Below are 26,044 nucleotides of genomic sequence, written 5' to 3'. Positions count from 1 at the left end.
GGGCATGGGGGAATACACCTTAAATCAGACCATGTACTTATGACAAGTCATGAGTTCCCTAAAAGAATATGGAAAACAACATCCTAACAAGCAAGTATCCATCATGATACTCCAATGGGACCCTACTACCTTTCAAAGATGGGGTGAACTAGAAGAGGAAGATTTATACAAAATGCTTTACAAAGACATTGAAGATGACACACAAGACCACATTAGTCTACCATGTGAGAAATATGGCAAAGGCTTCAAAATTCTACAAAAATTCAGGTATGATAGAAAAAGCCCTCTTGGGTTACGAAAGGAAGGCATCATTGAACCTTTACAACCTGAATTGACTTTCAAAAAGGAATGCTCGAAAGGACTTGGTTTCTTAACTTCCAAGGTCCACACCCAAAGGATAGAAGAAGCCTTGAAAATCAAAGCTGCCAAAATTCAACAAGAGGATCGCTATTCCACAGATTCCAATGAATGGGAATGGGGTTCTGACAAGTCTTCCAGTGACTACGAGCTCATCGAGATATTCAGAGAGCCAGATGAACCAACAAAAGAAGAGGAATTTTATAACAAGTTGAAAATTGGTCAAGAAACAACCCATGAGGATTCCACACAGTCCTTGTCTCAAGGTTCTAGGTTGAAATCACATAGGATGAGAACACTTGTCCCAGAATGTGCTACTAGTGATGATAATTTGGCTTTGTTCGCAATCAAGACTGATGAGGAGAGTGCCATTGATGACCTCGATAATTACCTTGACATACTCGAATATAACTGCATCTTCACTCTTAGCCCTGCTAGCTTTGAAGACATTAACGGCCTTTCCCTTGTTCACCACCAACTCATTGACTGGGATCATGAAGGACCTGCATAGTTTGACACATTCCAAAATGATGAAGCTTTTATTGACTATCTAGACATACGAGATGATCTTCCTCTTGGGGACCATAAAGCGGGATACACTATAGAACTCAACAACGTGGCATATTTTGGTGAGGGTGTCGGACCTTCCAGTCGCAAAAATGTGAAAATAAGAACAAACCAAGGGTCTTATGGCGCTGTCTGACCCCAAAAAAGTAAAAAGAAAGGACGTATCTGAGGGAAAAAACCTCTTTGAGGCACCCGAAGATGGAAGTCTCGACATTCTCCTAGCATCATATGAGGAAAAGTCATCCATGTTGGTAGAGGAGACTATCAAAACAAACATTGGTACAGAAGAGGTTCCACACAACATATTCGTGGCTCAATCATTGACAGAGTCAGAAAGGTCAAAATTCATAAGTTTCTTCAAAGAATGACAAATCAACTTTGCATGGTCATACACTGATATGCCTGGATTAGATCCAGATTTAGTAATGCATCATTTGACAGTTAAACTGGGGGCAAAACCAGTGAAACAGAAATTAAGAAAGATGCATCCACAAGTCGCATTATTGGTCAAAGCAGAGCTTGAGAAATTATTGGATGTTGGATTCATACACCCAATTGATTATCCTGAATGGATCTCCAACTTAGTGCCTATCAGTAAACCAGATCGCAGCATCAGAATATGTACAGATTTCAGAGACATCAACAAAGCTTGTCCAAAGGATGACTTCCCACTACCAAATATTGACTTGATTGTTGAACTCACAGCAGGTCATGAAATGTTATCATTAATGGATGGATTCTCTGGTTATAATCAAATAAGGATTGCACCCGAGGATCAACACAAAACATCATTCACTTGTCCGTGGGGAACTTTCTGCTGGAATGTCATGCCCTTCGGGCTAAAGAATACAGGTGCTACATATCAAAGAGCCATGACTACTATCTTTCATGATCTCATGCACGTAACCATGGAAGATTATGTCGATGACCTCTTGGGCAAATCAATAGACAAAAATACACATTTGGACATACTTTCAGTCATCTTTGATTGGTTGGAAAAATACAAAGTAAGATTAAACCCCAAGAAATGTGTCTTTGGAGTAACCTCCGGGAAGCTCCTAGGATTCATTGTATCCAAAAGAGGAATTGAAGCTGATCCAGCAAAAGTTAAGGCCATCTTGGAGATGCAACCACCAAGAAATATCAGTCAAATTCGATCCTTACAAGGCAGACTCTAGTCCATCCGAAGATTCATAGCACAACTTGTAGATAAGTGTAATCCTTTTCAGCACCTGCTACATAAAAACATCAAATTCAAATGGGATGATAATTGTCAACAGGCTTTCCAGATGCTCAAAGATTATCTTCTAAATCCGCTAGTTCTGATGCCACCAGTTCCAGATCAACCACTGTTACCATACATATCAGCTACTCCAACAACACTGGGGGCACTCTTAGCACAACAAATTGCTAAGGGTAAAGAAAAAGCAGTATACTATATCAGTCGCACATTGGTGGGATATGAGCTAAACTACACACCAATTGAGAATGCATGTCTCACTGTGGTCTTTGCTTCGCAGAAATTATGACATTACATGCTCACTCATAAGACTAAGTTAGTTGCAAGGATCGATCCATTGAAATACCTTCTCAATAAAGCAACACTTACTGGGTGACTAGCCAAATGGGTAATGATCCTGAGTGAATTTGACATCGAGTATGTGGACAGAAAAGCAATAAAAGGACAAGCCATCGTAGATCAATTAGCAGACACTCCCATGATAGATGGTGTTCCTCTCAGTTTAGAATTTCCAGATGAATCTATTTTGACAATGTCACATGCAAAGCCATGGCAACTGTACTTTGTCGGCTCATATACACAGCATGGGGCAGGAGCTGGCATCCTCTTTATAACTCCTCAAGGGGATTCTATACCAAAATCATACCACTTATCATTTCCTTGCAGTAACAATATGGCGGAATATGAGGCATTAACAACAGAATTACGAATTGCAGTTCAATGGAAGATCCAAGAACTTCGTGTTTTTGGGGAATCTCAACTTGTCATCTGTCAAGCAACTAATGATTACCAAACAAAAGATGAAAAATTAATGCCTTATAAAAAAATGGTGGATGACCTGAAACAACACTTCACAAAGATAGACTTTGAGTAGATACCAAGAGAGCAGAATCGCACTGCAGATGCCATGGCTACAATTGCTTCACTGATCGATCTACCTCCAAACGAGACCCACTATGAGTTCTTGGTGGATAACCTTTTGGTTCCTTCATATGAGATCATGCCTACTGAGACGATATGTGTTGTCGGTCCCGAATCCCAGTTATATGGCTCCATTTTCACATACCTCCGTGACAATATCCTACCTCCTGATCTATCAAATAACCAACATCGCACTTTCATTCGCTAATCCTCTCGATATGTCATTTTAGCTGATATCCTATACCAGCGAGGTCTAGATGGTACTCTTCTTAGATGTTTAGAAAGCGATGAAGCTCAGATTGCGTTACGTGAAGTCCATGAAGGGATATGTGGTCCGCATGTTAGTGGTCCTCCTTGGCCAAGAAACTCATTAGGACTGGATATTATTGGCCCAATATGGAAAAAGACTCATATCAGTTTGTCAAGAAATGTAAGCAATGCCAAATTCATGGAGACCTCATACATGCACCAGCACAAGAACTTCAGCCACTTGCATCTCCTTGGCCCTTTTGCTAGTGGGGACTCGATCTCATAGGCAAGATTCACCCTCCTTCCAATGGTCATAAATTCATTATCACTGCCACAGAGTATTTTACAAAATGGATTGAAGCCATGCCTCTCACACAAGTCATAGGAAAATAGATTACTACATTCATCCTCAACTATATCATTTGCCAATACGGTATTCCTGTTTCTATTATCACTAATAACGGGCGTCCCTTCAAAAATCAGGATGTGTGTGAACTCTGTGACCACTTCCATATTTCCCATCATTTCTCCACACCATATTACCCCCAAGGTAATGGCCAAGCTGAAGCGTCTAATAAAACAATCCTTAAAATCCTAAAGAAGACAGTCGATGATGCTGGTCGTAATTGGCATATCCAACTTAATCCTGCACTTTGGGCCTACCGCACAAGTGTCTGCACACCTACAGGAGCTACACCCTATTCACTTGTCTATGGCACTGAAGCTATCTTGCCTATTAAGGTTGAGCTACCCTCTTTACGGGTCTCTTTGCAAAACATCATCAGTGATGAAGACTATAGGGTCTCTCGCTTACAAGAGCTTGAATTACTGGATGAACGAAGACAAACTAATTTTAATCATCTCAAGGCTTACCAACAATGAATGAGTCACAACTACAATCACAAGGTCAAGCCTCACACATTTGAGGTAGGTGATTTGGTTCTCAGAGAAAATCCCAAAATTCAGCAAGATAGAGAGAAGAAGGGCAAGTTCGAACCAAATTGGCTTGGTCTCTACATCATTATAGCAGCATATGGATCTGGGGCATATCAGCTCTCAACTATAGAAGGTGAACCTTTGGAGGATCCTATCAACAACATGCACCTTCACAGGTTCTACACATAGCTCTTTGGAATATCCTAATTCAAAAAATACAAAAAAAATCAAAAATTTCAAAAATACAAAAACATATTATAAAACAAAAAAAATTGTTACTTGGTGAAAACCTGGCAAATAGGCGTCTTGTGACACAAAAAAAATCAAAAAATCAAAAAAGTAAAGAGAAATAATTTCATCCAATGGTGAAAACCACTTCGGTGGCGCCCTGGGCAAGTACCATGGTGAAAACTAGGTCACCAACACTATGGGTAGAGACATTGTTCCTCCCTCCTTCAGGATTCACTTTCATCCTTTCAGTTTGCACACACTCATGACCAATTCATCCATAATAAACTTACCCATTCCCATCATGGTTTGTTATTGATCTACCCAAGATTGGTTAGCCATTCATAATAAACCTCCCTTTTCACCTCCCTTTCCATCCATAATAAATCAGATCCTATCTGTGGCTAAGGAAAATCCTACATCTAGTGATGGGTGTGGAACTGAGAAAATCACATGTTTCGAGAAGTACAGTTTCTTCCAGCTTCCTTCAGTCTATCCATGCACAATCCGCAATAAAGCAACATTTGCATCATAGATCCACAATAAAGTTTCATCTTCTCTGCAATAAAGTATTAGTTTCATGGATTCAATCAGTTTCAGATGAGACACAACAGCAACAATGGGCTTCAACAAATCAAATCTTTCAACAGACTCAGACAACATATGGTTCAATGCTATCTATCCATTTTGTGAAAGTAAAGATTGTCACCACAATCAAATAAGACTTATACAAGTGACAAGAGACACTAAACTTGAGGACTACAGTGGATGTTGGTGTCGAGTCTTGGTTTTCTTTTGATTTCATCTTTTTTTTGGTGACATGTCTTTTAGCTTTTCCGGGATGTCTTTGACTAGAGATTCTATCTCTAGGATGTCTTTGACTAGAAAGGCGAGGATGGGGTATCGTCACCTATTTGTATTTGCTGTCTGTGGATTGTCTCTTAGTAATGCTCTGACTTGTCCAAGGATATGAGGACACTATGAGTCTAGTATGAACTGGGGCATTCCTTGTTTGTGACTATCTTATCTCCATGCAAATAGCTACAATGACTTTCTAGGTCAAACATATGCCTTGATTGTCATAACCTACTTGCCATAATAAATCTCAATGATGATAACGCACAAGAATCTCTTTCACTTTCATATCTTCTATCTTTCATCCCCCTTTCTTGATTGACTTCCATCGTCCTTCTCGATTCCGTGTAGCTTGCTATCACATGACTAAGTATAATGACACACCAAAAACATTTGCATTTCATGTAGTTGCACCTGCATTACCACATAAAATCATTTCATACATACATATAGATATCACAATTGCATCACATCCTGCACACAACACATATTAGCACAATTTACATTTGCATTATCATAATCATTTGCATTACATACATTCACATTTGCATCATGCATATACATAAAAACATAAAAGAGCAAAAATATTGCATTGCATCATATACATATTTGCATCCATATCATAAGCATCACATAAGAACATCTCATCACATAGGTACACATGCATATAGCTGCCACAAAGATGAATCATCTCATATATATATATATATATATAAAGTGTCATGATACAATGATGTCAAAATCATATGGCTACAATCACCCGCAGGTGTCTACATCATCATACAAAAATGGTACAAAACTGATACATAGGGAGCCCTCTAAGGCTATGATGAACTCGCTCCCTCAGAGCCGACTAGCCTTGATCCTGTATACATCCTCTAGGGTGACTGTCATCTCCCCCATCGGCAAATGGAATGTGCATGTCTCAAAATGCCACCTCTCCGCTAGTGCAGTCAGCAATCCCATGTTCGCCCGAAACTCAGGCACATATAGAATATGTCTCAATCCTATAGCCTCAATCGCAGCTCGATCCTCAGCTGTCAGCTCAGGTCACAACCTCTGAGTCAATGGGAATCTCTCCCATGACTCTAACATAGGAAAATACTTCTATAGTCAAGCAAATCAATCATCTCAGTCCTAGTGACACTCATTGTTCATCACAAAGTGTTGCTTCTATCCTAGTGGTACTCCCTATTCATCACAAAGTACTACGTGTTTGGCACTCCCTGTTCATCACAAAGTACTATGTGTTTGGCACTCCCTGTTCATCACAAAGTGCTACTCACATTTGCATTCACTGTTCATCACAAAGTGCTGCTCATATTTTAGTACTCCCTGTTCATCACAAAGTACTATATCTTGGTACTCATTGTTCATCACAAAGTGCCTTGATCTATCCTATCCTAGGGCCTCTGCTTGAGTGAATCCTCTTGAGAAGTTTCCTAATTGGCAACGTATGTTCTATCACAGAATTGTCAATCCTAGCCCTATTTGCTATCCTAGTTTTCCCTAGAGGACCTGCTTGAGTGTATCCTCTCAGCAGCTTATCCAATCGAGAGCGTATGTTCATCACAGAACTGCCGATTTGACCTAGAAGACACAAATTCACATTTTTGAACACAAACGCGTTTTCCTGACATAAACACGCATTTATTACATTACCTAGCATGCATTAATGACAACAATAAATGCATCAAAGTATAAGGAGGTTTTGTGGTACTTACTGGCTCTCCTACCTCTGCTGGCCTCTGAAATCGGCGAATGCGATTGAATCTATGAACCAAAGGCCATTACTGCTGACTGCTGCTGCTCTATTCTCATTGTGCACTCTGATCTCTTGGATATGTAGATGACAATGAGGATGTATTTCCCTCATGGTCTATCTTATAGACTACCCTAGCCCTCGTTTCCCGAATCAGTCTTCATTATCCTGTGACTTTGTCACTTTATCTGGTCAGCCCATTCTATCCCTTTCTTTCTTATTGAGAGATTGTCTGCAATATTTTCAGACATTTTCATCCAATCTCTCGAGGGGGCATATCATTCCCATCTTGGGGCAACTCTGTATCAGTTCATATTATCTTCTTTGAAACAATGCGACAAGCCGCATTATCTCAAAGAGGGGCAAAATGTAGACACCCAAAATTGTTATGTTTAATTAAATAAATATTTAATTTATTTAATTACTTTAGCCTAATTCTTCTATTAATTAAATAAATCTTTATTTATTTAATCAATTCATTTATCCTCTTCTAGCCTTATTTCTCATTTAAATAAATACATTTATTTATTTAAATTATCCTTTTCCTAAATTAAATAAATATCTTATTTATTTAATTGATCTCACTTCCTCTATTAATTAAATAAATCTATTTATTTAATTAATTCATTAACCTTTTCTACCCATGACACATGTCATTCATCTCTTAATTCATACACTACCTACCCCTTTCATTATTTTATTATTTCTTTTACCTACCCTCTAATCATAGCTGACCTCCTTTTACACCTCTCAATCTTATCCCTCCATTTCTTATTGTCTCTTCTATATAAGGAGATGCTTCTTTCATTATCAAACCCTAATCGTTCTATGCATTCTAATCAATCATCTTAATGACTTGACTACACTACGATCCTACTTGCAACCACATTCCGTTCTTTGTTGAGCTCTTGTGCACATAAAATCTGAGAGCAAATATATCAAGCAAGATCAATGGAGATAGGAAGAATGGAGATCCAAACCCTATTGGACATGTGATGGTATAATCTTTGTGATTTCATTTGATTTGCATTGTCTTAGGTAATCTTCATATGTTATGGTGGATCTTTGTTGTTGTTAGGCTAGGGTTTTGTGGTTGAATTTATTTAGCCTTTCAATATTGTTATTATTGTATCCATTTTCACCATAAACACATACAATGGGTCATTAGGTGTAACAATAGTCTCACAAGGATCAAAAGTAATCCCTAGTTATTTAGGAGGTAGGTTTATCCACAAGATTCCCAACATTGTTAGATTCCATAAAACGGTCATTAGGAGAAAAGGAAAGAGACTCTAACTTAACAATATTAGTAGAGTGAGAATGCAAAGGATTGATAATGATTTGGAGATTTTTTGGGAGGAGGTACCGAATTGTTTGCTTTGTCATTCATACTAGATACAAATATAGTATTATTATCAATGAAGTCTTGAATTTTACTCCTCAATGTATAACATTTCTCAATATCATGGCCAAGTGAAGCAGTCACCGGTTCGGAGGGACCTCAAAGAGATCAATTTGGACTGGTCAACAAGAGTAAACACAATAGAAACATAAAGATATGATGGGGGCAATGCTGAACAGATCAAATTACCTCATGAAACTTGATTACAACCAACCAGTAACAAACGGGTTATAGAAATCGGCTCACAGGCCTGCTAAAACAAGCTCAAAGTGCAGAATAGGTCATAACCAGGACCTCAAATATCAAGATCTATCTTCTACACTCAGTCTCACTTCCTTGATTCTATTCTGATGCACAATTACAATGATATTATCATCCAAGGGTATCTGGTCGGCCCAAAAAGGGATCAGAACCTGAAGAACAAGACCTAACATGTAAAACCAATAAGGTCAGCCTCCGCTAATAGATTCCTCTAGAAAATCGAAAGGATGAAGTGTAGATCATGGGAAAAGGTTGGCCACATGCCAAGGAACATCAAAATCAATGCTTAAGGCTCTATAAGCTACAAAAGGGGTTCCGGTAGATCACCAAAACAAGTCCAAGCAATTGGTAACAAGAAATTGTCAACCAGTAATAGGAAACTGTCAAGGAAATCAATAGCGATAACTTGTCAAAAATGATCCAAATGCGACATGGTTTGGAAATAAGAAAGATGATCAAGTCTTTAAGTAGAATCCAACTCCATAGGATGTAGTAAGCCAAAAATTGGTACACATAGAAATAAATACTAAAAATTCAAATAGAAAGAAAAACAAAAATAAAATGGTTTTGGTTGATGCAAGATTACCATGAACCAAGGATTCTCCTACATCAGACATCTAGGATTATTAAAAAAAAGGTGAGTCTCTCACTTTACTTGGGTTAGAGGGAAACCAAAGTGGCCTACCTCTACCTGAGAAATCCAATATGAATCTTCAACTGGTCTTTCCTTCCACTTCACAAGATACTCCTTATACTGGCTACTTCTGGTACTATGCCCAATCATACTATGCAAAATGTCTTCAATCTGATTTGGTTCCTTCCAGGGAAACTTTTTCTCCAAGTCTACAATATTTTCTTCACTAGATTCTGGTTCATGATACTCATGAAGGTCTACAATGTTAAACACAAGTGAAATACTCAAACTATTTGGTAACTCCACTTCATATGCATTTCTAGAATTGAAATTCCTTAAAATTTTGCAAGGTCCAAACTTCTTCATCTGCAACTTATAATAGGTTCCAACTGGGAATCTCTCTTTTCTCAGATATACCATCACCTCATCTCCAACTTCAAATTCCTCATGTCTCCTCTTCTCATATGCCTTCTCCTTATACTTGTTATTCATGTCCTCCAAATGCTGCTTAACCTAAATATGCAAGGCTGCCATGTGATCTACAAAGTCTTCTTTTATTTAACTTCTTCGGTCTTCACTGCTAATATCTCTTAATTCTAATATATAGTTCTAGGATGCACTCTGGTAACAATCTCAAAAGATGTTCTTTTGGTACTCCTATTTACTGAATTATTGTAGGAAAACTCTGCTTGTGCAAGAATCAAATCCCAACTTCCAATTTAATCTCCAACTGAACATCTCAACATATTTCCCAAGCTCTGGTTAACCACGTTGTTTTTCCATCAGTTTGTGGATGAAAAGTAGAACTGAACTTCAAATTTGTCTTCATCTTCTTCCTAAGTGTTCTCCAAAAATAGCCAAAAAAATTAGTGTCTTTGTCTGAAACTATGCTCTTAGGTATTCCATGAAATCTCAATACTTCCTTGAAAAATAGTTCTGCTACATGTAATGCATCTGATGTCTTCTTACAAGGTATTAAATGAGCCATCTTCAAGAATCCATCCACTACCACAAATATAGAACCATTCCCTCTCAGTGTTTTAGGTAATCCAAGTATGAAATCCATTCTTACATCCTGCCAAGGTCTTACCAGTACTGTTGAAGGTTTATACAATCCCACATTCTGACTACTACCCTTTGCAACTTGACAAACTCTACAACTTTGCACATATTTTGTAACATCCTTATAAATTTGGGTCCAAAAGCACTGCTTACTCACCAATGCTATTGTTTTGTCAATACCAAAATATATGGCTAATCCTCCACTATGTTTCTCCTTTATCAGATGCTCCCTCATAGAACTCTTAGGTATGCACAACTAAACTCCTTTGAATAGCATCCCATCCTGAATGAAGTAGTCTAACCACTTACTTCTATCTACCATAACTAGTTCTCTACATGCTCTCTAAGGTTCTACAAAATCTGGGTCATCATCATACAAAGTCTTTAATTCCTCAAATCCTAATATTGTCACTCTCATCTTTGTCAGCAAATTCATTCTCCTACTCAATGCATCATCAACTTTGCTAGATTTCCCACTTCTATGCTTCAACACAAAGGTGTAACTCTACAAAAATTCTACCCATCTCATATGTCTCTAATTCAACTTACTCTAACTATTCAAATACTGCAAAGATTGATGATCTGTATACAACACAAAATCCCTAGGCAACAACTAATGTCTCCACTTCTTCAAGGCTTGAACTATGGCATAAAATTCCTGATCATACACTAAATATCTCCTTCGAGCATCATTCAATTTCTCACTAAAATGAGCTATTGCTCCCCGTTCTTGACTCATAACTTCTAGTTGCATCACAATCCACTTGAAATATTTTATTGAAATCCGGTAAAGCAAACATAGGCTACTCAATCACTTTCTGCTTCAATAGTTCAAAAATTTTGTTTTCTCCGGTGGTCCACTTGAATTCTATTTTTTCTCCTCTCATGGTCTCAGTCATAGGGTTACAAACTGAACTAAAATTTATAATGAACTTCTAGTAAAATCTAGCCAATCCATGAAATGATCTTACCTCTCCAATTCTTTTCGGTGTAGGCCACTCAACAATTGCTTTCACTTTCTCAGGGTCCATCTTCAAACCATCTTCAGATATCACAAATCCCAAATAGACTAACTCATCAATCATGAAATTACACTTCTTGATATTTATCAATAGCTTTTATTCTCTCAATCTTAGCAAAACTTGTCTCAAATGCAACAAATGCTCCTCTTTTATCTTGTTGAAAATCAAAATGTCATCCAAATACACAATAAAAAACTTACAGAAGAATTTCTTCAAAACCTCATTCATCAGCCTTATGAAAGTACTCGGTGCATTAGTTAACCCAAAAGGCATCACCAACCATTCATACAATCCTTTATTTGTCTTGGAAGTTGTCTTCCACTCATCTCCTTCTCTAATCTTGATCTGATGATATCCACTGTTCCAATCTATCTTTGTAAATTATTTTTTCTCCACTCAAGCAATCCATTATGTCATCCATCTTAGGAAAAGGAAACTAGTATTTCACTGTGATCTTGTTTATTGTTGTGGAATCAGTACACATTCTCCACTCTCCATTCTTCTTAGGTGTTAATACTACTGGTACTGCACAAGGGCTCAAACTTTCTCTGATTAAATTTTTTTTCAATAGCTCCTGCACTTGTCTATTAGTTCTCCATTCTCTATCGGTGTCATCCAGTGTGCAGCTTTGTTAGATAAACTAGCTCCGGGAACCAGGTCCATGCAATGACTAATACTTCTCATAGGTGGTAATCCATCAGGCACATTATCTGAAATGATGTCTTCATATTCTGTCAACAAATTTTTTATCTCTTTTGGTTGTTCTTCTTCCAGTTCTAGATTCTTAGTCTTCTTAGGAATAAAGGAAAAACACACATTCTCATGTCTCAATCCATCCAGGAATCTCCTTCCATCTACCAAATAGATTCTAGCATTAGTACAGACTTTATTCTTCAAAGGTTCCTCCAAGGGAAACAAGGTTTTCTTCATCTCATTGGCCACAATAGTGGATGTATTCTTCCTCCCATCATGTATTAACTGTCTATCAAACTACCAAGGTCTACCCAATAAAAGATGACAAATATCCATAGGCATAATATCACACAAGACTTGATCACGATAATTCCCCATTTACAATTTCACCAAACACTGCTCACTTACTAAAAATGTTCATCCTGAATCTATGCTATCTGATAAGGCATAGGGTGTTTAAACCTTTCCAAATTCAACTTATTAACCATCTCCTTTGAAACAAGATTATCTCAACTACCACTATCAATAACAACTTTACAACACTTACGAGATACATTACATATAGTCTTAAAAAAATTCTTCCTCTGCAAGGGTTGTTCATCTATCTTGGTATGACACAAAGCTCTCCTTACCATCAACAGTTCTCCATCTTCCAGTTTATTATCTGATCCAATGGGGTTTCCTTCCACCATTGCTTCTCTTTCAGTATTCTCTCTCTTTTTACACTTGAAACCATAATTTTCTTCTCCTCCACACTTATAGCAAGTTCCTCAAAATGTCCTCTTGTCATGTCTTCCAAAATTCTCATTTTGGTAGCCATCTAGTTCTCTCCTCTAGTAGAAATTTCTATCATCTTTCCAGTATGAATTACCTTCTTTTCTTACTTCCTTGTCCTTGTTCTGATTTGTGTAGGTACCTCTTCCTTCGATATATCCTCTTCCTCCTCAAAATCTACCTCCAGTAAACCTTCCACTTCTACCTCTCTACCTTTTCTCTTGTCTTTTGTTTAACTTCTCTTCTAACTTTAGGGCATACTAGTAAGCCTCTTTAACACTCTGTAATTTTGTCAAACTAAGTTCATCTTGTATAGACATCCGTGATCCATTCAAATATCTTGCAACTTGTTCAACTTCATCATCAACATGTTCGGATCTAATATTCAACTTGTAAAATGCTTCGTTGTACTCCTTCACACTAGATTCCTTCTATCTCAAATTCTGCAACTTTCATAACATATCCACTTGATAATCACTTGGTATAAATTTTGATTTCAAATTAGCAACCATCTAATCCCATGTCTTGATCTTCTCTTTAGCTCTCCTCTATCTATCATCTTGCAAATGCTCCCACCAAAGAGATGCATGACCTTTCAACCTGGTACAGGAATATTTCACCTTCATTTCTTCTACAGTGTTTTCAAAATCAAAATATTTCTCCATCTCCAAGATCCAATCCATCAATTCATCTGAATCTAGCTTTCCATCATATTTTGGTGGGGTGAAATAAGGTTTAGTATTTTCCCTACTCAAAATCCTAAAAAATGTTTCCTCATCCGGATCAACCACTGGTGGGTATAGTTTTTCTATCAGGGCTTCTTATCCTTCATCTTAAGTTACATCTTCAATATGTCAGCCTCTTCTCTGGGCTATCTCCATGGCTTCCAACCGGGATGATATACCTCACAACATTTCCATCACAACAGGGTTTGTGTTCCCATGTGCTCCACCATTCGTAGTTCCTCTTTGCGCCATTTTTTACACTAGTCCTTTGTACCTACAGGTCGAATGCATAGTCCGCCACCCTCAAACAAAAATTCTTAGGAAACACAATCTCTAAAATGAAGTGTTATCACTGTTTTAAAAATGGGTATTCTTTTCCCATAATTGGCTAAGTTTATGAAGTTTTTGAGTCAGGTATGCCCTTGTTGCTTCAAAACTATTTCAAGTCCAAAGGGGTTTAGGGTTTACGTTTTAATCACTTTAATGTCTGATAGAAACCCTTTGGCTTCTAATTTTGCATTACTTTATTCACATAAGTGATGGTTCCCTTAGTCGTACGAGTGTCCCCCCATTGTTATTTGCCTAGGCAGTCATTAAATACTTGTAAAATTTTATGCCTATCTCATACGCCTTTTCCTAATGTTTGTTGGGCCCCATAAGTATTGCACAACTCTTAGATAAATCTATGACTTTTGCTATTTTGTTGGGTGGAGTTACTAGTGTGTTAGCCTCTGCAAAATAGTGAAAGGCATAAGCGGGCCTGACCGGGTGCACTGGCAGCCAACTTAACGAGACTCCATCTCGTTTTGAATCTAATGGCTCGCATTGATTTGTAGCCGAAATAAGAACGCAAGTTACCTATCGTGAAATAGCAAAAAGTTTTGGCAGGACCTAGCGGTGAGGACTTCTCTCTAGGCTAAAAGGCAATCAGGTTTGAAAGAGATCAACGACCCACATTGATTTGCGGCTGGGAGATGCTCGCGGTTTATTAATCACAAAGTAGTGAAAAGGTGGTGGGTCCCGCTAAAGGTGGTAGAGAAGATGGTAGGTCTAGCTGGTGATGACAAAGTAGTGACGAGGCACTCAGTTAGTGGTTCGCAGTAGGCCCGGGCAAGGTTGCCATAAAAGGAATAAACAACGAGCAGGTTCTTGAGATCTGATAGCTCACATGGATTCGCGAAGGTAAGATGCTAGTGAATTAAAGCTTGTGAAATGGCGAAAAGGCTGGTGGGCCCAAAGGACAGGAAAGGCATGAAGTTAAAAGCTGATAAACTCTGTTTTGATCCAACGGTTCTCGTAGTTTTGTGGCCGCAAGCTGAATGAAGATTAATGTTCATGAAATGGTGAAAGATAGGTGGAAATCACATGAAGGCATGATGTGGCATGACAGCTGGTGCATTTCGTAGGGTTTGATAGTGATGTGTCGAATGCCACATGGTTCTGAAGGGTAGTTGAGGGCCCACCTAGGCGTAACCATCAGTTATATGGGAATAGTGAAGTAAGACATGTGGCTGACTCAGAATTGAACTCGAAGGAGCTTCCAGAGCTAATGGCTAACTACCATGTGGCATTTGTTAACCGGAGAACAAGTAGGGTAAGTGATTTCCAAATAAAGGGCCCACTTAAAAGGTTCGAAGGTTGTTAAAAGGTATCCATCTCGAGGTCAATCCAGTAGTTTTTGTTGTTTCATGCCCCAAATATTCCTGCGGCTTAACCTCTATGAAATGGAAAAAACCACTAGCTGTGAAGATGAAGCACAGTTAGTTAGTGAGGTTGACAGTCTTGGTTAGAGTTAAAGACTAGGTGATTTGAGCTCGATCTAATGGTTCGTGCGGGTTCGTGAAAGAAAAGTGTTCGAGGGTTAAAGCCCACAAAGTGGCAAAAAGGAGGTAGGGCTCAACACTAACGCAGTGAGATCAAGCAAAGATAAAGACCGATCAAGTTCCATCTGATCGGACCGGTAGCATGGCTTCACTAGGTTAAAGTGCACATTGGCTACCGTCTATGAAATAGTGAAGAGATTTCTAGCCCGTTGCCGGATGAGGAAAGGTAAAAGGGTAAAGGCAATGCAAGTTTTATTTGATCTAGCAGTTGGCATGACTTTGCTAGATAAACATGCAAGGGTGTTATGTTCTGCGAAATAGTGAAAGAGCGAAAAGAAAATACATAGACATGTTATGACCTGTTAGAGCCAAATTTTTGAATTCTTCCATGAATTCAATTCTAAAGGGACAGTCGAAGCATGTGGTATCGAAGAGCTGTAGTGAAAAGGTGGGTGCAGAGCAGATTTCTTCAAGCCAAGAACATGTTTTCTTGTATTTTTGCTTAACAATTAGTTGACAGTTTGTTTGAATTGGGGTTTTGTTCTATTATAGAATTGTTGTGGTTAGTAATTAAGTTACTTGCATAGTATTATTGAGATGGCACCTAAAAGGGAGTTCTTAGGGAAATTTAATTACCACAAGAGGGCAATCTGTGATGATTTCCTGGAATAGTTAACCATGTCAACTAATGTGGCAGCTAAGAATAAAGCGTTGGTGCCAAAAGCTCCTCGCCTGGGAATAGGAGAAGGATTGTACGACAAAGGCAATTGGCTAAGAGACCCGCAAATAGGATTGTCTGGGTTGGGTTTATTCAAGGTCAGATTTAGTATGAGACACTCCCTAGCCCCAATGAACAGTATTTGGGAGTTGGATGTAGGCAAATTGGTGGTCCCTGGAGTGTTCATGGATGTGGATCTCCTAACTCAGATTGCACACAACTATGACCCCATTACAAAGAGTGTTAGGGACATAAATGGAAAAACCCTCATTGAAATAAATGATGAGGAGTTTAGAAATGTATTTGGGCTCAGTGAAGTGTCCAATTACTTGGAACCCATCAATTTTAAATCATTGGCTCAGGTTTACAATGCACAGAGGAATCATCTTAGGAATGGGCCTCTTAAAGAATTCTTTGTTAAAATAGGCGAATTAAATGTTGTAGGACCTAATACCATGGAGCATTTCTCCTTAAATCTGTTCACTCTTAGAGCCAAGGGATTATACTGGTCACTCTGCCAGATTTTTGGAGAGGATGCTGAAGCAAACATGCCAACTCATTACATGTTAATGATTGCTCAAATTTTAAATCCTTCTCTGGCAGTGACATTTGATTATGCCTCCTATATTGCTGATGCCATCCATGAAGGCTTGATAGGGATAAAGAATGGAAAAGTGGATAGGCCATTTGGATGGTACTCCCTCCTCATGCACCTGTTTCTATTCAAGGATAGTGATTACTTTGCAAATGGAATGGATCTAGTGAAAGAAAAGGATGGAGAGAAGATGTCAGTTTAGTTATGGAGCACAATGTTGTCATGGGACAAAGAACATGCTAGCTACTTGAGGTTTGATAAGAGCTTTGCATCCAAGATCAAGACTCTTTTATGCTAAGAGAATCCAAGAGTCCCTAAAGCTCTTTTGGAGTTCCTTGGGCCAAAGGAGTTTGCTGAAGATATCAAAATTGTCCACAATTGGGGTGATAAGTACTTATACCCCATTTCCACAGTTTTTAGAGTGTATGGTTTCAGAGGCACTCCATTTTTGTTGCCATATCAAGTCCCACTAAAAATCGGAATTGCAGAAGTCCTCAAGCAGATTGGAAGTGTGCAAGAGGCAGAGCTAATAGGTAGAGGTAAAGGGACCATTTTCCTTACAATAACTATAGCACATCAGTTTGTAATAACTAAAGGGGGTTGGAAGTCCTTTGAAGATTTCCTTCAACCCTACCATTTATCAACTACAGTATCAAGGTGTGCTGACCCTGAAGATTTCTTCAACGACATGTTCAGAAAGAGGGCAGTATGCAAAGGCAGACCTCACCAATTCCAATTCCCTAAAGACCTCATCAGGAATGAGTTAAATTTGGATGAGCAAGAGCTAAGGAAAGAAAAGTGGGTGGCCTACAAGAAGGCCCTAGATTTTGTGCACCAATTTGACACCAGCTATGACCCTTTGTCTAGTTTCAACCCCTTTGAAGAAAAGGTAAAATTCTTAATTCTTTGTTTTGAAGATGTAATGTAGACATTGAAAGAGAAGAGGGAGGCAGTGATTAAAAATAACCCTGAGAAGGTAAGAATAGTTTTAGCTAGGTCTACATCTGCAAAAGCAATCCCTCTAGGTGATTATGTGCTACATAAAAAGTCCAAATACAGTGTGCTAGTGCCAACAATAGGGGAGCCTTGTACTTCAAGAGGGAAGAGGAAAATACAAGATGTCATTGACATTCAAGACTCCCTAAAGAAGAAAAGGGTGGGAAAGGAAGTGCAATCTGATGAGCCCTTGTATTCCCCATCTCAATCCCCTATTCATATAGGAGATGAACAAGCAGCAGCTGAGCAACTGTTACAATTAGGTAGTCTTGGGGAGATAGCCTAAACCTATGATGAATTAGAGAAGGGAATGTCGGAAGATCCCCTTAATGTTGAGATGAACATAACCACTAATGAGTTCAAAGGAGAGGAGTTGGATCTTAATATTAAACAAGCCAATTAGGATTTCTTGGCTGAGAGCAACTTTGTCACATCAAGGGATTTCATACAATTCATGTGGAAGTAGAATATTGATCAGTTTAATGCTAGATGTGAGAAGAGGAAGAGTGAGCAGCCCCACAAGGATCCAACTATGGTGGAGGAAGAAATAAAGCAAGAAATGGTCACCAAGTTCAAAACCATCACTCCTAAGCAAGGAAGAGACATGGTAGCAAAGGCTGGTGTACTCATTCTCCCTGAATGGGATATAGTAGATGCCTTGATCTTAGAGGCAGTAAGGAAGGAGACCAAGCCTATGGAAGGAGTCACCTTCAGCAAGGATAACAGTGCCATGGTCATGTGGTCTCTAAAAAGAGATGAAAATAGAAAGAAAAAGGACACCCTAGGGTCAAGCTACCTTGGAGGTATGATAGTGAAAAGAGTACAAATCACTGGGGTGGTGGAGGCTACTAGCACAGTCCTAGAGACTGCAAAGTTCAGTGTTGCAGTGGCAGAGAAAGAAGAAAAGGAAAAGGAAGATCTCCAAGCTAAGTTGGAGACAATTTTAAAAGCCTACAATAATGCCAAGGAGGAGGTAATGGGTAAAGATATCATCATTGCCAAGTTGAAAAGCCAATTGGCAGGACAGTACCATCAAGGTGAGTGCTCAACATTGATGATCGCTTCTTCTCCTACACAACCTCCACCTACTAGCCCTATCATTGAATTCCCACCATCTCCAGCACCTTCTAGTTCCCAATTGGTTGAGATCACTCCCCATGAGTTGGAGAAGCTAAAACAGGCCCAAGCCATGTTTGCAAATAAATATGAAGAGAGAGTGAGGGCTACAATTTTGAGTTTTGCTGACACCATAGGGTCCTCATTAATGTACAACAACATGAGCAAAAGTTTGGACATGTGGAATAAGCTCAATGGAGACAAGGCTGTTCTAATGCCTATTTTTGACAAGTGGAAACCTAGAGAGTAGGATCTAGAACTTATTTGTGTATCTTATGATGAGGCAGGGGCTAACCCCATTATCAAATCCACTTGTGACATAACAAAGGATCAAAAGGAGTAGATAATGCAAATAGAAAGATCAACTTGTACAAGAAAGAGTACACTGATCAAGTATTTGAATTACTCCCAAGGGGTTTTGCCAATCCAACTCAATTGAAGGACAAACAAATATGGCTTAATGAATTAGAAGCCAACCTATCATTAAGAATAAAAGGAATCATTAATATAGATGATATTTCCCTATTTGTCAAAACAATTGAGGAGATAGAGAAAATCAAATCAAACTATAGTTTTCTAAATTCAGAGGTCAACAAAATGAGGAACTCTTGGAAAAGATTAGCCAAGACGAAGGGAAAAGTGATTAACTTCTCGTGGCTTGCTGACGATGTATACTAGGAGTGGACAGAAAAGTACATGGTACTAGATGTAGAGCAGTTAGAAGAGGTTGCAATAGAACAAAAAGCAGAGGAAGCCATAGATGTTGAAAAGGACTTGTAACTGCTTCTTGGAAAAGATGGTTGTTTGTAACAAACTTTCTTTTGAAAGGTCCAAAGCTTGTAGGCATCCATGCTATTATAAATGGATATCAGGAATTCTAAAAATCGATCGCAAGTAATTGTAAGAAAACACTGCAGAAATTTATCTGAGCTTTCTTTAAGTCTTATGGAGAATATTTAAGTGTCTTGTAATATTTTCTGAATTAATATCAATACACAGACCATCAAATTTGAGCCTAGAATCTGTGTTGTCTTCAAGTGTGCTTGCAAATATTTAAAGTTTTCAATCTGAGTAATCTAGGGTTATTCATTTGAATATGGATTGTAAGGCAATCTTAAGTAGATGCATCTCTTAGCTTTTCTCTTCAGAAGGGGAATTAAATATGCAGGAATCATTTCTATCAGTATATTTCTTGGGGGAGACTTTGAATTTGATGAATGCTATCTAGTTGTGATAAGGGTAAATTCTTATGTATGTCAAACATATGTGGGGTTTTATAGAAGCCGAAGTGATGGGATGAATGGAGATGTTTAATTGTGAGATTATTGTTTCAACTTAGATGACTCTGTGGCCTGGATAAGGCACTGGTATCTATTTGTGGTTATCTTTTACATATCTTGTAGGTTGATATTGAATATGAGCATAAGTTTTATTTCTTTGTTTCAGTTAATTTTGAGGCGATAAGATCCACTGGTTTTTTGGACAATGGTTACTGTGGATTTTGTTTAAAAGTGTGAAAGAATTCACCTAAGGTATACCTGCTTGAACTTTGGATAAGTTCAAAGTGTAAAAGGTTATAAAACCTTGTCATATGTTGCTCTGAAGTTTCCTTCTCTTTGATTTCTCTTATGTAGATAGAGTTTATTATTTTATTATAAGGGTTTTTAAGGGGAATGAGAATTTGAGAACAACACGAAGCTCACTCTGATACCACTTAAAGCAGTCACTGGTTAGGAGGGACCTCAAAGAGATCAATCTGGACTGGTCAACAAGAGTAAACACAACAAAAACACAAGGATATGATGGAGGAAATGTCAAATAGATCTAATTATTTCATGGGAATTGATTACAATGAACTGATAACAATTGGGTTATAGAAACCTGCTCACAGGCCTGCTAAAACATGCTCAAAGTACATAATAGGTCACAACCAGGACCTCAAATCTCAAGATCTATCTTCTACACTCAGTCTCACTTCCTTGACTATATTATAATGTGCAATTACAATGATATATATGATCCAAGGGGATTCTATTGGCCTAGAAAGGGATCAAAACCTTAAGAACAAGACCTAACATATAAAACCAACAAGGTCAGCCTCCACCAAGAGATTCCTCCAAAAAATCCAAAGGATGAAGTGTATATCATGGGAAAAGGTCAGCCACACACCAAGGAACATAGGAATCAATGCTCAAGGTTAGAGGATTTAATCACCCTATTAGAGGATTTAATCACCCTGTTAGGAGCCAACCCTGTTTAGCCACTCTTCTGAAGTGAGCCCTATTAGGAGCCAACCCTGTTAAAGGTTACAAAACACACTGTTAGGTGTGACCCTGTTAGAGGATTTAATCACCCTGCTAGGAGTGGCCTTATGAAAGGTCTTAAGAACAATTCAACCGAATTGTCACCTTGTCAGAGGATTTACAAAAATGGTTGTTAGACCAACTCTGTTAAGAGATTTCGGTATCACTGCTACAATGGTTAGAAAGCAAAAATGAAGTGATCTGAATTAAATACAACTTATCTTGCTGATACAGATCTCTGTTCTGCGCCAATAGATCCTTACTGATCACATATATCTTTTCTACACCTCAAGGATATCACTGATCCTTCATCAAAATTCGCACATTTATGCTCCTTCACATTTCCATACTTCTCACACTTCACCACACTTCGAAATCGCAACTTGATCTCTCATATATACCATTCAGGTTACCAAGTCGGCCCAATTACAAGTTACAATAAATATTACATAGGTCGGCTACATATACAAGTTTCAATAAATATTGCTTCGGTCGGGTGTATAAACATTTCACTGATGCTCGGTGAACACTGCTGATTCTTCGGTAACCGACTGAACTCGGTAAGTACTGCGAACTCGGTAAAGACTGACTTTCCTTCACATATTCTTCAAAGACCGACTGAACTCGGTAAAGACTGCGAACTCGGTAAAGACTGACTTTCCTTCACATATTCTTTGAAGACCGACTGAACTCGGTAAAGACTGTGAACTCGGTATAGCATTCTGGAGTGCCTGGTAGACTCTGTAACTTGCTTCTCTTACCGTCTGAACTCGGTAGACTCTGTCTAACTACCTTGCCAAACATTCTGAGCTCGGTAGACTGATATGACATTTGTGTAACATCAAAGACAATACACAATTAAACAATTGTATCCAACAATCTCCCTCTTGGTATTGATGGCAACACAACATGTCATAGCAGAATGAAATTTTGAAAACAGGTCTTTTCTTTTATGACAGCAACATGCCAACATATCTTTCCCTTTGGATAGAGAACACTCCTTCTTTCAATAATCTCCCTCTGTGAAGTAACTTCATCTTTGGACAGTAAAACTCTCCCTCTTTATCAAACAACTCTCCCTCTTTATCTTAATGAACTTTCTTTCAAATTTTAGTAGGATATGACAGTAAAACTCTCCCTCTTTGACAACACATGCCAAAGACTAAGACTTCATCTGAGTTATAATGTACCTTTTGTACTGATTCATATGCAATATTTTCCTGATTATACTGCATCAACTAGTAGATTTTTCACTTAGGATGAGTTGATGCATCACTAAAACTTTTCTTTAGTGAATTTCAGATAGGGGAGTGACCCCTAACTTACCTCTTAGATACAAGAATGCATCCTTAGCCAATGGTTTTGTGAATATGTCAGCAATTTGTTCCTTTGTGTGAATATATTCCAATCTGATCTCGTTGTCCTGCACCAATTCTCGGACAAAATGATATTTTATTGCAATGTGCTTGGTTTTGGGATGCATCACTGGATTCTTGGACATGTCAATTGCACTTGTATTATCACAGAACATAACAATTGGTTCTTTGATTTCCATTTTTATGCCTGCCAATAGCTGTTTAAACCAAACAACATTTGAACAATTTACTGCTGCAGCAACATATTCTGCCTCTGCTGTAGATTGGGATATACAGTTCTGCTTTTTGCTTGTCCAGGAAACCAATCTCTTTCCTAGAAAGAATGCTCCTCCGCTTGTACTTTTTCTGTCATCAATGTTTCCTGCCCAATCAGCATCAGTAAATATTTTCAAATCAAAATTTCCTCCAAATTTGTACCATAATCCATACTCTTCAGTTCCTTTCAAATATCTCATTAATCTTTTGATTGCCGTCATGTGACTTTCTCTTGGTTTTGCTGAGAATCTTACAACAATACCAACTGCAAGAGCAATATCTGGCCTAGTATGAACAACATACTGCAGCTTTCCAATCATAGATCTATACAGTGTTTGATCTACTTCTTGTGATTCATCTTCCTTGGTAAGCTTCAATCCAGTACACATAGGAGTTCCAACTGGTTTACAATCTTCCATACCGAACTTTTTCAGTATCTCTTTGATGTATTTTGATTGTGTAATGTAGATACCATTTTTGTTCTGTTGAATTTGAAGACCAACAAAGAATTTGATCTCACCAAACATAGACATTTTAAATTCCTTATTCATTTGTACTGAAAATTCTTTGCAAAGATCATCATTTCCTGTGAAAATAGTATCATCTACAAATATTTCTGCTAAGACAATTTTGTTATCTGATCCTTCCTTGATATACAAGCTACTTTTATCATTAGTTCTTTGAAATCCAATCTGAATAAGATAGTTATGCAATCTTTCATACCATGCTCTAGGGGCTTGTTTCAGACCATACAATGCTTTATGTAATTTGTAGACCATGTCCTTCTTTTGTGGATCAACAAAACCTTCAGGTTGTTCAATATAAACCTCTTCATCCAATATACCATTAAGAAATGCAGATTTAACATCCATCTGATAAACTTTGAATCCTTTGTAGGCGGCATATGCAAGTAAGGTTCTGACTCCTTCCAATCTTGCAACAGGAGAAAAAGTTTCTCCATAGTCTATTCCTTCTTGTTGAGCATATCCTTTGCATGCTAGTCTTGCTTTGTTTCTTGAAACTTTTCCATCTTCATTCAGTTTATTTCTGAATACCCACTTAGTTCCAATCACATTTTTATCCTTAGGTCTGGGTACAAGAGTCCATGTCTTGTTTTTCTCTATCTGTTCTATCTCTTCTTTCATAGCCTCTGTCCAACTATCATTTCCCAATGCATCTTTGACATTTCTAGGTTCAAAATCAGCAAGTAAACAAGTGCTTTTCAACTTACCTCTTGTCATGGTTCCTTCAGATTTGTCTCCAATGATCTGATCTGCTGAGTGATGTCGTCTAACATACTCGGCTAATACAGGTTTCTTTCCTTTAGAATGAATTTCATCATTGTCCTCTTGTTCTTCAACTGGCTGGTCCGGCTCGGTAAATATTGGCTCGGTTTCTTCAGACTCGGTAGACACTAGTTCTGGTTCATCAGACTCGATAGATACTAGCTCGGTTTGCTCTTTCTGTAACTTGGTTACTGATGACTCGGGAGTAGAAGATTCCTGATTAGCAAATGTATCTGGTATTGTATCAGGTTCAATAGACACAAATCTTCTATAATCTTCTGGTTCTCTTTTGCTTTCTTCTTCAAATCTTTCTGCAAACTCATCAACTTTCACATGTGCACTTTCTATAACTTTATGAGTAGACAAGTTCAAACATCTATATGCTTTACTCTTGCAAGAATATCCGAGGAATATACCTTCATCACCTTTCACATCAAATTTTCCTTTTTTAGATTCTTTCAAAATGTAACATTTACTTCCAAATACTTTTAGGTAACTTACATTAGGTTTGTAGCCATACCATAATTCATTGGGGGTTTTGAATGAGTCCTTCTTCAGCTGTACTCGGTTCAAGGTATGAATAGCAGTGCTGATAGCTTCCTTCCAGTATTTGATAGCAATATTCTTTTCAATCATTAAGGTTCTTGCACAATCCATGATAGATCTGTTCCTTCTTTCAGCTATTCCATTTTTCTCAGGAGTTCTAGGGGCTGATACTTGTCTTTTGATTCTTCTTTCAATGCAAAAGTTATTGAATTCATGAGAGATGAATTCACCACCTCTGTCTGACCTTAGACATTTAAGTCTTTCACCTGTTTCTTTTTCTACTCTGGCCAAATACCATTTGAACTTTTCAAATGCTTCTGATTTGTTCCTTAAATACATGACAGTCATCATTCTTGAGTAATCATCAACAAAAAGAATGAAGAACTTTTCTCCAGTATAACTTTCAGTTCCTATGGGTCCACATAAATCAGTATGCACAATTTCTAATATATCTTCAGATTGATAGTTTTTGCTTTTGAAACTAGTCTTTCCCATCTTTCCAATTTGACAATTCTTACATAGATCGACCTCAGGTTTCTTTATATCTGGAATACCTCTTACTTTTCTGAATTTACTTATTTTCACTAGGTTATCAAAATTTACATGACATAACCTTTTGTGCCATAACCAACTTTCTTCAACTTGAGCAATAAAACATGAATTTTCACTTGTTTCAAGTCGGAACAAATTACCTTTTGTTTGAGTGCCTGATCCAATCAGCTTTCCTTGATTATTTAGCAGTTTGGCCTTTCCATGCATGAATTCCACCTTGAGTCCACTATTAAGTAGCTGTGCCACACTCATCAAGTTGTGATTGAGACCTTCAACCCAGTAGGAATCATCAAATACAAGTTCTTTGGTTATAGGGATTCTACCTCTTCCTTTTATGTAGCGAGGTTCATTATTACCAAACCTTACACTACCTCCATCATAGTCTATAAAATGTTCAAACTTGGTTTTATCACCAGTCATATGATGAGAGCAACCACTGTCTATGATCCAAGTATCATTTTTGCTTATATGAGAAATAAGTGCCATCTTATCTTCCTCATCATAATCAGAATCATCTCTTATAGCAATATAAACAATTTCATCTTCACTATTATCAGAATCCTTAGCCATAAAGCATGTTTTCTTACCTTTGAATGATTTGTAGTCCTTTTTGCCATTCCATTTGTGATCTTTCTTCTCATCTTTGCTCTGCTTGTTTGGGCATCTAGCAGCAATATGACCGACTTCATCACATGAAAAACAGATTAGAGGAACTTTGCCTCTGTATTTTCCTCTGCCTTTGGAATATTTCCTTGCTAGAAGAGCTTCAATTATTTCAAGATCACTGTCT

Source organism: Cryptomeria japonica, chromosome 9, assembly GCF_030272615.1.
Source record: "Cryptomeria japonica chromosome 9, Sugi_1.0, whole genome shotgun sequence".
Lineage (NCBI taxonomy): Eukaryota > Viridiplantae > Streptophyta > Pinopsida > Cupressales > Cupressaceae > Cryptomeria > Cryptomeria japonica.
Note: the sequence above shows the minus strand (reverse complement) of the source record.